Source organism: Suricata suricatta, chromosome 3 (assembly GCF_006229205.1).
Source record: "Suricata suricatta isolate VVHF042 chromosome 3, meerkat_22Aug2017_6uvM2_HiC, whole genome shotgun sequence".
NCBI classification, from domain to species: domain Eukaryota; kingdom Metazoa; phylum Chordata; class Mammalia; order Carnivora; family Herpestidae; genus Suricata; species Suricata suricatta.
The window spans coordinates 107,262,807-107,276,760 of record NC_043702.1 but is presented as its reverse complement, the minus strand read 5'-3'; the positions used below and the strand labels follow the sequence as shown (position 1 = coordinate 107,276,760).

Here is a 13,954-nt window from a genome sequence, read left to right as displayed (position 1 = left end):
TCTCCAAAGAAGACATCCAAATGGCCTACAGACACATAAAACGATGCTCAACATCACTCATCATCAGGGAAACACAAATCAAAACCACACTGAGATACCACCTCACACCAGTCAGAGTGGCTAAAATGATCATCTATCTATCCAATCTAATTCTCTGGAGAATTATGAATGCTGCAATACTACATTCCTTTTTATGGATAAATAATACTTCATTGTATGAATATACTAATTTTTGTTTATAGGTTTATCACTTGATAAACATTTTGGTTGTTTCCAACCCTGAGTATTCTGAATAGTGCTGCTATGGGCCTTTGTGTGCAGGTTTTTCTTTGACATTTGTTTTCAATTTTTTTCAGAATATATACTTAAGAGGGAAATCACTGGGTTAATTGTAATTCTATACATCTAACTTATTGAAAACATCTAATTCAAGGCATCTAACTGCCAACAATTTTTCTATATATATATAATAAGTCATATTCCCAGTGGGAATAGGTGGTAGCTTCAATTTATCTACCAATAAGGAAAAAGAAAGAAAGAAAGAAAGAAAGAAAGAAAGAAAGAAAGAAAGAAAGAAAGAAAGAAAGAAAGAAAGAAAGAAAAAGAAAGAAAGGGAAAGAGAGAGAGAGAGAGAAAAGGGAGATTGTAAAATACTTAGAAATGAAAAAAAATAGTATGAACAATTGTCAGTAACAAATTACATGACTTGGGGGAAATTGGAAAATTTCCACTAATAACCAAATTACTAAAATTGATTCAAGAAGAAATAAAATTTCTTGATAAGCTTGTCATTTGTAATAAAAACACTCCAACAACAACACAAAAAGTCCACAACTAGGTGTCTAAATGGGTGAATTCTGTGAAATACTTAAAGAAAAATTAAAACCAATCTTTTCCAAACATTTCTGAAAACTGAAAGAGTAGCTAACACTTCTTATTTGTTCTATGAGTTCAGCATTACTCTGATATCAAAGCCAGACAGACACTGTAAGAAACAAACAAAAACAGAACCAAAAATAAAACAACAAAAATTACAGATTAATATCCTTTAATAAATATAGATGCAAAAATCACCAACAAAATATGAGCAAATTGAATCCAATAGCATATTAAAAGAATTTTATACTTTGAACAAGTGAGATTTATCCCAGGAATATAAGGGACATAAACTGTAAGAAAATCAACCAACGTAATATATTATGTTAATAAAGTGAAAAAAAAGAAAATTATGATCTCAATTGACACAGAAAAAGTATTTGACAAATGCTTTAACAGCAACATCTAATGATAAAAAACATTTCAGAAAACAAAGAAGAAGAAAAAAAACACCCTCAATATGATTAAGAGTACTTATGAAGAGTCCATAGCTAATATCCTGCTTAATGGTGTAAGGACTTAAGACTTTCCTCCTAGATCAGAAATAACATATAGATATTTACGTTTGCCACAGATATTCAATGTTGCACTAGGAGTTTTAGCCAGAATAATTAGAAAAGAAAAATAAACAAAATAGGTTCAAACTGAAAAGGAATAAGTAAAATTTTCTCTATTCAGAATTAATATGACCTTGTATATATATATGTATAATTCTAAATAATTCACAAAATATTAGAGCTACTAAAGAATTTGGTAAAGTTGCAAAGGTGCAAGATGAAAATATTCAAAACAATTATGTTTCAACACAACAATGAACAATCCGCAAATGAGATAAAGGAAATAATTCCATTTGCAATGGCATTAAAAAGAGTAAAATATCTAGGATTAAATTTAATCAAGGAGATGGAGGACTCATACACTAAAATTTACAAAATAATATTCAGAGAAATTAAAGAAGATGTAAATGAACAAAATGCATGTTCATGAATTTAAAAACACTATTGTTAAATCGCAATCATGCCCAAAGAATCTACAAATTCTATTCAACTCTTATCAAAATCTGAACGACCTTGTTTTTCAAAAAAAGGAAAAGCTGATCCTCAGATTCATATGAAATTGCAAGGAAACTTGAATAGCTAAAACAAGAAAAAAAGGAGAAAACTGGAGACTCTCACTTCCCAATTTAAAAACTTACTTCAAAGATATAGTAATCAAAACAGTGTAGGGATGGCAAAAGGATAGTCATATACATGTAATCGAGCAGAATTGAGAATCTAGAAACAAATCTGTACACCTATAACCAATAAGTTTTTGATAAAAGTGCCAAGACCATTCAATGCACACACACACACAAAAAACAGTATTTTCAACAAATTGCAGTGGGACAACTGAATATTCACTGGCAGAAAAAATGAAGTTGAACTATTTTATACCATATTTAAGTCAAAACGGATCAACAACCTAACTATAAGAGCTATTACCAGAAAACTCTTGGGAGAAAACATAGGAACATATCATAATCTGGGATATGGCTATTAATTTTCAAATATGACAAAAAAACATGAGCACCAAAAGAAAAAGCAGATGAATTTGACTTCATAAAAATTAAAATTTTGTACATATAGATTGTTATTAAGAAAGGGAAAAAGACAACCAACAGAGTGGGGTAAAAATATTTGAAAATAATGTATCTAGTAAGGGTCTAACATTCACACTATATAATGGAATCTTACAACTCAACAACAAAAAGGCAAATAATGCAATTGAAAATGGGTAAAGAACTTGAGTAGACAGTTTCCTGAAGAAAATATACAACTAGCCATCAAGCATATAGAGAGATGTCTAACATCTAGATCACTAGGGAAATACAAATTGTAACCACAGTAAAGTACCACTTCACACCCACTAGGATGACTATAAAAAAATGGAAATGACAAGCATTGTGGAGGATAAAGAAAAATGGAAACCCTTATACATTGCTGGTAGAAATGTAAATTAGTTCAGCCACCGTGGAAACGTTTTTCCTCAAAAAGTTAAATATAGTATTACCATATGGTTCAGCATAGATATGTACCTAAATGAATTGATAAAAGGTATTCAAACAAATAATGTACACACATGTTCATAGTAGTACTACTTATGATAGCCAAAAGGTAGAAATAAACCAAATGTCCATTAACATGTGAATGGATAAACCAGATTGATGTATATACATAAAAAAGAATATGAATCCATGATGAATACTGATGCATGTTACAATGAACCTTGAAAAAAATTATGCTAAGTGACAAAAGTCAGACGTAAAAGGTCACCTATTGAATGATTCTATTAATGTGAAATATCAAGAATAGACAGATCCATAGAGATAGAACACAAGATGTTGGTTGCCAGGGATTGATGGGAGAAAGAGAAGGAGCAGCTATTTAATGGGTGGAGGGTATGTGATGATAAAAATATTTTGGAACCAGGTAGTTGCATAGGATTATGAGTATGTTAAATGTCATTGAATTATTCAATTAAATACTTAATTTAATGGTATTTGAATTTCATCTCATAAAAATAAAATAAAAAAGAAGTTTAAAGAAATTATCCAAGTTACTATTTTAAAGGGTAGTAGAAGCAAAATTCAGATGCAAGCCTGTTTCATGTTAAGTCTTTTTTTTTCCTAAGCTCGGCTTTCTTTTTTTCTAAAGTTTATTGATTTATTTTGGGAGAGAAAGAGAGCACAAGCGGGGGAGTGGCTGAGAGAGGGAGAGAGAGAATTCCAAGAAGGCTCCACAAGGTCAGCACAGAGCCTGATGTAGGGCTCAATCTCATTAACTGTGAGATCATGAGCTAAGCTGAAATCAAGAATTGGACACTCAATTAACTGAGCCACGCAGGCACCCCTGCTAGGCTGTCTTTATTGCTTATTATGAAGGACTGATCAAATGAAGAAATGAAAAGAAAAAGAAAGATGAGGACTTCCAGTTACTTTAATGTGTGGTAAATAGAAGCAGTGAGACTTACACAAGAAAAAAGAAAGTCAAAGTTCTTCCGAGGAAAAATTTTAAGAATTTGTTCTTGGCAAAAGTTGCAGGCTCATCTATAGTAATCAGTCATATTTGGTTGCAATTTTGTATTAGACTATGTAATTGAAAATATTTGCCCAATTTATAAGTTGCCTTTTCATTTTGCTAATGGTTTCCCTTATTGCTGAGAAGATTTTTAGTTTTATGGAGTCTCACTTGTTTATTTTTACTTTTATTGTCTAAAATTTTCATGTCATCCACAGAAATCATTGCCAAAGCCAATATCTTTTCCTTGTCTTTTTCTAGGAGTTTTATGATTTCAGGTTTTATGATTAAGTTTTAATATAGCTTGGGTTTAATTATTTTATGGTGTAGGATAATGTTTCAGTTTCATTATCTTACATGTGGATATCCAGTGTTCTCAACACCATATAGTGAAGAAATTCTCCTTCTCTTGGTGCCCTTGTCAAAAATTAATTGGCCAAGGGTGTATGGGTGGCTCAGTTTATTGAGTGTCTGACTCTTGATTTAGGCTCCGTAATGATCTCTCAGTTTGTGATTTTGAGCCCTGCATTGAGATTCTGTCTCCCTCTCTCTCCCTGCCCCTTCCCAGCTTGCTCTCTACCTCACTCACAAAAATGAAATAAAAAGAAACAAACTTAAAAAAATTAGTGGGCCATATATGCTTGGGTTTATTTCTTGACTTCTTATTGTTTCATTGGTATATGCATCTGTTTTTATGTCAGCACCATACTGTTTTGATTACTGTTGTTTTGTAACATAATTTGAAACTAGGGAATGTGTTCTACTTTTTTTTTTTTTTATTTTTTTACTGTTTTTATTTATTTTAGAGAGAGAGAGAGACAGCATGAACAGGGGAGGGTCAGAGAGAGAGGGAGACACAGAATCTGAAGACAGGCTCTAGGCTCTGAGCTAGCTGTCAGCACAGAGCCTGAGGCGGGACTCGAACCCATGAACCATGAGATCATGACCTGAGCCAAAGTCGGATGCTTAACCAACTGAGCCACCCAGGTGCCTTGGAAATGTGTTCTTCTTGATGAAGATTGTTTAATCTATTTGGGGCCTTTTGTGGTTCCATATGAATTCAGGATTACTTTTTTTTCCCTATATGTATGAATAATGCTATTGGAACTTTGGTAGGGATTGCATTGAATCTGTATATCATTTTGCATAGTATGAATATTTTAATTATATTAATTCTTCCAATCCATGAACATGGAATCTTTTTTATTTATTTGCATCTTCTTCAATTTGTTTGACCAATGTTTTATCTTTCAGCATACAGACTTTTTATCTCCTTTGCTAAATTTGTTTATAAGGCAAACCATGGATTGGGAGAAAATATTTACAAACTACATATTTATGAATGATAAGGGGTTAATATCCAAAATACATAAAGAGCTCATACAACTTTATAACATAAAAACAATTTTATTTAAAAATGGGCAAAGGGAGTTTTCAAAAGAAAACATAAAAATGGTTGACAGCTATATAAAAAGTGCTAAACATCAGTAATCATGAAGGAAATGCAAATCAAAACCACAAGGAGATATCACTGTATACCTGTTAGGGTAGCTAGTATCAAGTAATAATAATAATAATGATAAAGATATGTGTTGGAAAGGATTTGTAGAAAAAAGAATCCTTATACACTGCTTGTGGGAATATAAATCGGTGCAGCAACTATGAAAAACGGTATGGGAATTCTTCAAGAAGCCAATAACAGAACTACCATATGATCCAGAGTTCCTATTCTGGGTATGCACCCAAAGGAAATAAAATCAGTGTTTCAACAGGATATCTGAGCTTCCAAAATCAGCATTGTTCACAATAATAAGATAAGGAAATAACGTAAGTGTCTGTGGTAAATGAATGGAAAACATTTTGTGAGATCTATCTTTCTATTAGATAGATTATCTGAATCTATCATCTAATCACACACTTTATTAATATATCACATATATAATTAAATATTATTTATAATTTAAAAAAGGTCCTGACATTTGCAACAATATGGATAAAAATGGAGGACATTTTGCTAAATGAAATAAGTAAGATACAGAAAGAAAAAAAAAATCTGATTTCACACACACCTGAACTATAAAAAAGTTAAATACATAGAAACATAAAATGCAGCAGTGGTTATCAGGGGTGATGGTTAAAGTATAGTAAATTGAAATTATGTAGGGAATAAGTCTAATGATGTAATGTACTGCATGATGTCTATAGGTAATACTACTCCATCGAATACTGAAAGTTTGCTAAAAGATTTCAGGTGCTCTCAACCACATATAGAAAAATAATTATGTGAGATTGTATGTTAATCAGCTTGACTTCAGTAATTATTTTTCTATGTATAGCAAATCCTGAAGTTGTATATCTTAAACACATACAGCTTTTTTGGGATTTTTTTTCAGTGTTTATTTATTTTAAGAGAGATAGAAACACAGAGTATGAGTGGGGGAGGGACAGAGAGTGAGGAAGACACAGAATCCAGAGCAGGCTCCAGGCTCTGAGCTGTCAACACAGAGCCCAACACTGGGCTCAAACCCACAAACTGTGAGATCATGACCTAAGTGAAAGTCAGACGCTCTGCTGACTAAGCCACCCAGACGCCCCAAACACATACAGCTTTTATTAAAACTATGTCAATGAGTTTAATTATGGCTTTTTATTGTCAAAATAGTATTTTCATTCTATTTTTAATAGAATAATGTATTTTGCCCATATTACATCTTTTTATTTGGAATATCACCATATCAGGAAAAAATAACCAGCCAGAGGGCTTGGACTGTAAGGGTCCTTAGATAAATGCCTTTTATAATTCTGCCCAGCACATGCTTTCATATGAAAACCATGGAGGTACAGGAGGATTTCATGTGGTATAATTTTGATAACCCAAAGACTGGCTTTCCTTAAACAGTCAGTTTTCTTAGGGTGTATTTTTTTTTATTTTTTTTATTGCTTTTTATTTTATTTTTGAGAGACAGAGAGAGACAGCTGGAGCAGGGGAGGGTCAGAGAGAGAGGGAGACACAGAATCCGAAACAGGCTCCAGGCTCTGAGCTAGCTGTCAGCACAGAGCCCGATGCGGGGCTCGAACCCACGAACCGTGAGATCTGACCTGAGCCGAAGCCGGATGCTTAACCGACTGAGCCACCCAGGCGCCCCACTTAGGGTGTATTTTTAACAAGAGTCTAAGTATACATTTTATTATCTTTAAATTTAATTTATTTAAGTGTCACAAATATAAGGGGTACATTTTAAACCCAAGCATTTAAAAAATACTTTGACTCTATATTTCCAATTTTTGAAATTTATAATAAGGAAATAAACTAATGAGAACAAAAATAGCCCATAATAAGTTATTGATTGATTCATTTACAATTATCTATTTGATGAAATAGAATGCATGCATTACAACTCATGTTTTTGAAAATATATTTAACTGGATGGAAAACTATTAATGATATAAACACTAAATAATAATGCAAGATTTCAATTTTGCTACACACATATGAGAGCAGGAGAAACTGAAAGAGAGAGGTGAAGGGAAGGGAAGGGATGCATTCCTGTACTTGCAGCATTTGCACCGACAGACACAGTAGGTAGGCAGGCTTTAGATATCTTTGAACAGGCTGAATAGGGAATCTGGACCACAGAACAATCCAGAAGAAAAAGAAAGAAAAAAACTTACCTGACAGCTCCCTTACCATGCATGCTCAGTTTCTAATTGGTCAGTTTTCTCATGGGCAACTACATTAACTGGACTTAAGCCTGCTGAGGTCAGAAGTGACAGGAGTGTAGAGTTCTCTGCCTTCAGAGGTGGGATCCTGTGGCTCACTACTGTGACATCACAGTGGAACTGACAGGGAGCAATCAGCCTAGACTTCAGGGGGACATGTGAGACCGAGAGAATGTAAGAAGTCTGTGATACATCACTGACATATCTGTTCACCTCAGACTTTAAAGTACTCTCTGCCAATTTTCTTAGCACACCCTGGCAACTAGCTATGCTATCACATACTGCATTGTCACAGGGAATGCTACTGGTTGGAAAAAGTTGCCAGCAAGTTGTCACAGTGCTTCCCAGAGCCCCAGAAAGAAAGCTAGTCACAGATTCTACTCCTTTTGATTCTCCAAACCAATATGGAATTCCATGTTCCCTAAACTTTTGACTTGTCCTAAGGCGGAACTATTTTAGACCGCAGCTGACATTTTTCTTCTCTTATCTTCCAGCCAAGAGGAAAACTTTATCTCTTTCATTTTCAGAAGTTATATATGGGCAGGCATCTTACAGATAATTTTAAAAAATAGCTGTATTAAGATATAGTTCATATAACATGCAACTCATCATTTAGGTGTACTATATTTTTAAATTTTTAATTTAAATTCCAGGTAACATACAGTGTAATGTTAGTTTCAGGTGTACACATAACATACAACACCTGGTGATTATCACAACAACTGCATTCCTAAATACCCAACATCTGTTTATCCCATCTCCTAACCACTTCCTCTCTGGTAACCATCAGTTTATTTGCTATAGTTAGGAATCCATTTCTTGGTTTGCCTCTCTCTCTTTTTCCATATGCACATTTGTTTTGTTTTTTAATTCCAGATATAAGTGAAATCATATGGTATTTGTCTTTCTCTGATTGACCTATTTAATTCATTTAGCATAATAGTCTCTAGGTCCATCGGTGTCATTACAAATGGCAAGATTTCATTATTTTTTATGGTTGGGTAATATTTCATTACATGTATATGTCACTTCTTTTTTTTATAGTTTATTGTCAAGTTGGTTTTCATGTAAAACCCAGTGCTCTTCCCCACAAGTGCCCTCCTCCATGACCATCACACTCCTTTCCTATCCACCTTCAGCCCTCAGTTTGTTTTCAGTATTCAAGAGTCTCTCATGATTTGCCTCCCTCCCCCTATCTCTTTTTGCCCCCTTCCTCTCCCTGTGGTCTTCTGTGAAGTTTCTCCTGTTAGACCTATGTGTGCAAACATATGGTATCTATCCTTATCCGCCTAATTTATTTTGCTTAGCATGACTCACTTGAGGTCCATCCACATTGCTACAAATGGCCAGATTTAATTCTTTCTCATTGCCATGTAGTATTCCATTGTATATAAACCACATCTTCTTGATCCATTCATCAGTTGATGGGCACTTGGTTTATTTTCATAATTTGACTATTGTAGATAATGTTACTATAAACATCAGGGTGCATGTATCCCTTTGAATTAGTATTTTTGTATTTTGGGAGTAAATATATAGCAGTGAAATTTCTGGATCACAGGGTAGTTCTATTTTGAACTTTTTGAGGAAGTTTTATGCTATTTTTCAGAGTGGCTGCATTCGTTTGCATTCCCACCAACAATGCAAGAGGGTTCCCCTTTCTCCACATCTTGCCAACACCTGTTCTCAGGTTGTTGATTTTAGCCATTCTGAAAGGTGTGAGGTGATATCACATTAGTTTTGATTTTTATTTCTCTGATGATGAGTGATTTTGAGCATCTTTTTGTGTGTCTATTTGGGCAGCTGGGTGTATTCTGTCCAATTTCTTTTTCTAATTATTACTTTTTTTTTGTTTTGGAGAGAGGGTGCACAAGTGGGGGAAAGTGGCAGAGGAGAAAGAGAATGAGAGAGAGAAAGAGAGAGAGAGAGAATCTTAAGCAAACTCCATGCTGAGGTCACAGTCTGACATTGGACTCAATCCCATGACCTTGTATCATGACTTGGGCCAAAATCAAGAGTCCAATGGTCAACCAACTGAGCCATCCAGGCACCCCAGAAATGGTTGCATTTCTAAACACAGATAATGAAATAGCAGAAAGAGAAATTAAGGAATTAACCTTATTAACAATTTTACCAAAAAACATAAGATAACTAGGAATAAACCTGAGCAAAGAAGTGAAAGATCCCTATGCTGAAAACTACAAAACATTAATGAAAGAGATTGAAGAGGACACAAAAAAATTGAAAGGCATTCAATTTTTATGTGTGATAATAACAAATACTATTAAAATGCCTATACTACCCAAAAAGATCTACACATTTAATGCAATCTCTGTCAATATACCAAAAACATTTTTACAGAATCCTAAAATTTGTATGGAAACATAAAAGCCCCAACTAGCCAAAGCAGCCTTGACAAAGAAAAGCAAAGCTGGGGACATCACAATTCTGGACTTCTAATTATATTACAAAGCTGTTGTAATTAAAACAGTGGGATACTGACACAAAGATAAACAAACAGATTAATGGAACAGAATAGGAAACCAAGAAAGGAATGCACAGATTTATGGTCAATTAGTCATTTACAAAGCAGAAAAGAATATCCAATGAGAAAAAGTCTCTTTAAGAAATGATGTTGGGAAAATTGGAGAGCAACATGCAAAAGAAAGAAACCAGACCACTTTCTTACACCATACACAAAAAATAAAATCAAAATGGATAAAGTACCTAAATGTGAAACCTGGAACTGTAAAATCCTAGAGAATGACACAGGCAGTAATTTCTCTATCATTGTTGTTAGCAATTTCTTCCTAGGTATGTCTCCTGACAAGGTAAACAAAAGCAAAAATAAACTATTGGGACTTTAACAGAATAAAAAGCACTGCAAAGGAAACAATCAGCAAAACTAAAAGACCACCTACAGAACGAGAGAAGGTATTTGCAAAAGTCGTATCTGATAAAGGGTTAGAATCCAAAATATATATAGAACTTATAAAATTCAACACCCAAAAAATGAATAACCCAATTAAATAAATTATTTAATGATTTTTTATTATATTCACAGTTGGACAGCCATCATTACAATTGATTTTAGAATATTTTCATTACTCCAAAAACAATATAATACCCATTGGCATTTATTCTTCATTAGACCCCAAACTCCTCGGCTCTAGGCAATTACTAACCTACAGTGCTATAGATTTAACTATTCTGGGCATTCCATAGAAATTGGATCATATAAGATGTTGTCTTCTCTGATTAGTGTCTTTCCTTTTAGAAAAGTTTTTCAAAATCCACCCATTTTGTAGTATGTATCAATACATTATCATTTTTATTGATAAATAATGTACAATTGTGTGGATATATCACCATTTTATTCACTCACTCATGAGTTCATGGACATTTGAGTATATTTTCATTTTTGGCTATTACAAAGAATGAAGAATGTTCTGTAGAAATTTGGTGTGGACATATGCTTTCATTTCTTTTGAGTGTGTACATAGGAGTAAAATTGCTGGGACATATAGTAAATATATATTTAGCATTTGACAATGGCTGCACCATTTACAATTGCACCAGAAATACATGAGGGTTCAGATTTCTTCAACCTTTTTCAGCACTTGATCTCATATGTCTTTTTCATTTTAGCCATTTTAATTCATATGAAGTAATATTTCATTGTGTTTTTGATTTGCATTTCCCTAATTAATTATAGTAAGCACTTTTTCATATGCCTATTGGCCACTTATTCTCTTCTTTACAGAAATATTGGTTAAATCTATTTGTTTACTATTATTTGGTTATTTGTCTTATGATTGAGTTGTAAGCATTCTTTCAGATTCTGTATTTCTCTCTCTCTGCCCTTCTCTGCTCACACTCTGACTCTCTCTCTCTGTCTTTCCCCCTCCATCAAAAATGAAGAAACATTAAAACATTACAAATAAACATTAAAATTTTTAATGTTTATTTTTGAGAGAGAGACAGAGAGAGAAAGTGAGGGAAGGGCAGAGAGAAAGGGAGACAGAGAATGTCAAGTAGGCTCTGTGTTGACAACAGAGAGCCCTATGCAGGGCTTGAAGTCATTCAAGAGCACTTGGGTGGTTTAGTCAGTTATATGTCCAATTCTTGATTTTGGCTCAGTTCATGATCTCTCATGTCATGAGATCAAGGCCCATGTGGCTCTGTGCGGAACATGAAGCCCGTTTGGGATTCTTTCTCTTCCCTTTCTCTCTCTGCAGTTCCCTCACACACACTTTCTCTCTCTCAAAATAAACAAATACAATTTTTTAATTTTTTAAATATAAAAAGCATTCAGTCTTTCACCACTAAATATGATGGTGGTTCTGGGATTTTCATAGATCCCTCTTGTCAGGTGGAGAAAGTACATTTCTATACCTAATTTGTTGATTTTTTTTTTGTTCATAATTTATTTTTCTGTATAATTGAAATAATCTTTTTGTCCTTTATTTTATTGACACAGGGTATTACATTAATTGAATTTTAGATTGTAAGCAAACTTTGCATTCCTAGAGTAAATCCCATTTGATAGTGGTTCTTATGTTACTGAAATTGCTTTGCTAGAATTATGTTGAGAATATTTGTGTCTATATTCATAAGGGTAGTAAGATAAGCTGTAGTTTCCCTTTATTGTGACACATTTCTCTGGTTTTGATGTTAGCATTATATTAGCTTCCTAGAATTAAGTGAGACATGTTCCATCTTCTTTTGTGATTTAGAACATGTTGTAAATGATTGCATTAATTTTCTTTAAGTAATTGGGGGAAATCACTAGTAAGTCTATCTATGCCTGAAATTACCTTTATTAGGACTTAAAAAAATATATTGCTAATTAGTTTCTTTCCATGCCTAAGTTTGTTCAAATTTTCTACTCCTTGAGTTATTATCATTTGTATCAATACCATGGTTATCAAATATATGACATTTCTATACTTTGCAGATATAATAATCATTGCTTTTTAAGTCAGTGAGAGAAGAAAGGAAAGGAAATGTCCAATTATGCTTTTTTTTTTTTTTTAACAATTACCATTGCTGGTGTTCTTTCTTTGTTTTTGAGTTAAAATTACTGTGGGCTACTTGTTTCTATTCTGAACAATATTGTTTCTGTAAGACATATCTGCTAGCAAAGACAGTTCACTTTTTGTTTATTTGGGAATGCATTTATTTTGCCTTTGTTTTTTATAATGTTAATGGATATAAGATTCTTGGTTGTCAGGTTTTCCCCAGCACTCTAAATGTGTCATCCCACTGCCTTCTGTCTTCCATTTTTTCTGATGAAAAGTCAACTGTAATACTATTAGGTTTCTCTTGTGCATAACAATTAAATGTTCTGTTACTACTCTCAAGATTTTCTCTTTTCTTCTGTGTTTCAATATTTTTACTATGATGTCTTTGGGTGTCATTTTCTTCACTTATCCTACTTTTAATTAGTTGAATTTTCCAACCATTATTTCTTTGAATTTTTTATTTTCCCATCACTTCAATTTTCCTGGTACTTCCGTTATATTAGTGTACTAATCACATCCACATTTCTTTCAGGGTCTGTTCATTTTTCTTTTTTCCACTCCCTATTATTTCAGTTGCATAATCTACCTATTGATAGATGTTCAAGTTACTGATTCTCAAAAAAATAATTTGAGTATTCCTGATACAGAGTATTACATTAGTTTTAGCAATAGAACATAGTGATTTGACAAGTCTATATATTATGCTATGCTCACCACAAGTGTAGCTATCTTCTGTCACCATACAACACTATTACAGTATAACTGATTATGTTGCCTATGCTGTGCCTTTTATCCCCATGATTTATTCATTCCATAACTAGAAATCTGTATCCTCCACTCCCCTTCACCCATTTTCCATTACCCCACCCCCTTCCCTTCTGGAAACCATGAGTTTTTTTCTCTGTATTTATAGATCTGATTTCATTATTTAAGATCCCACAGTAAATGAAATCTTTGGTATTTGTCATTCTCTGTCTGACTTATTTCACACAGCATAGTAATCTCTAGGTCCATCCATGATGTCCCAAATGACAAAAGTTCACCATTTTTTATAGTAGTATAATTTTCCTGTGTGTGGTGGGTGGTGTGTGTATATGTGTACCACATCTTTCTTATCTGTTTGTCTGTTGATGGACATTTAGTTTGCTTTCTTCTTTTGGTTATTGTAGATAATGCTGCAGTAAGCATAGAGATGCATATATCTTTTCAAATTAGTGGTTTTTGTTTGTTTGCTTGGTTGGTTTGTAAATACCCAGTAGTGGAATTATTAGATCATAC

At 33.4% G+C, this 13,954-nt stretch overlaps 1 long non-coding RNA gene across 1 annotated transcript in view; it reads right to left on the bottom strand.

Annotated features, from left to right (window-relative positions):
* LOC115286582 overlaps nt 1-7,690 on the bottom strand; it is a 67,459-nt gene extending 59,769 nt beyond the window's left edge. Inside the window, exon 1 of the long non-coding RNA XR_003906149.1 lies at nt 7,605-7,690. This is a non-coding gene — a long non-coding RNA (uncharacterized LOC115286582). The remainder of the gene's footprint in view (nt 1-7,604) is intronic.
* Nucleotides 7,691-13,954: the final 6,264 nt, after the last annotated feature.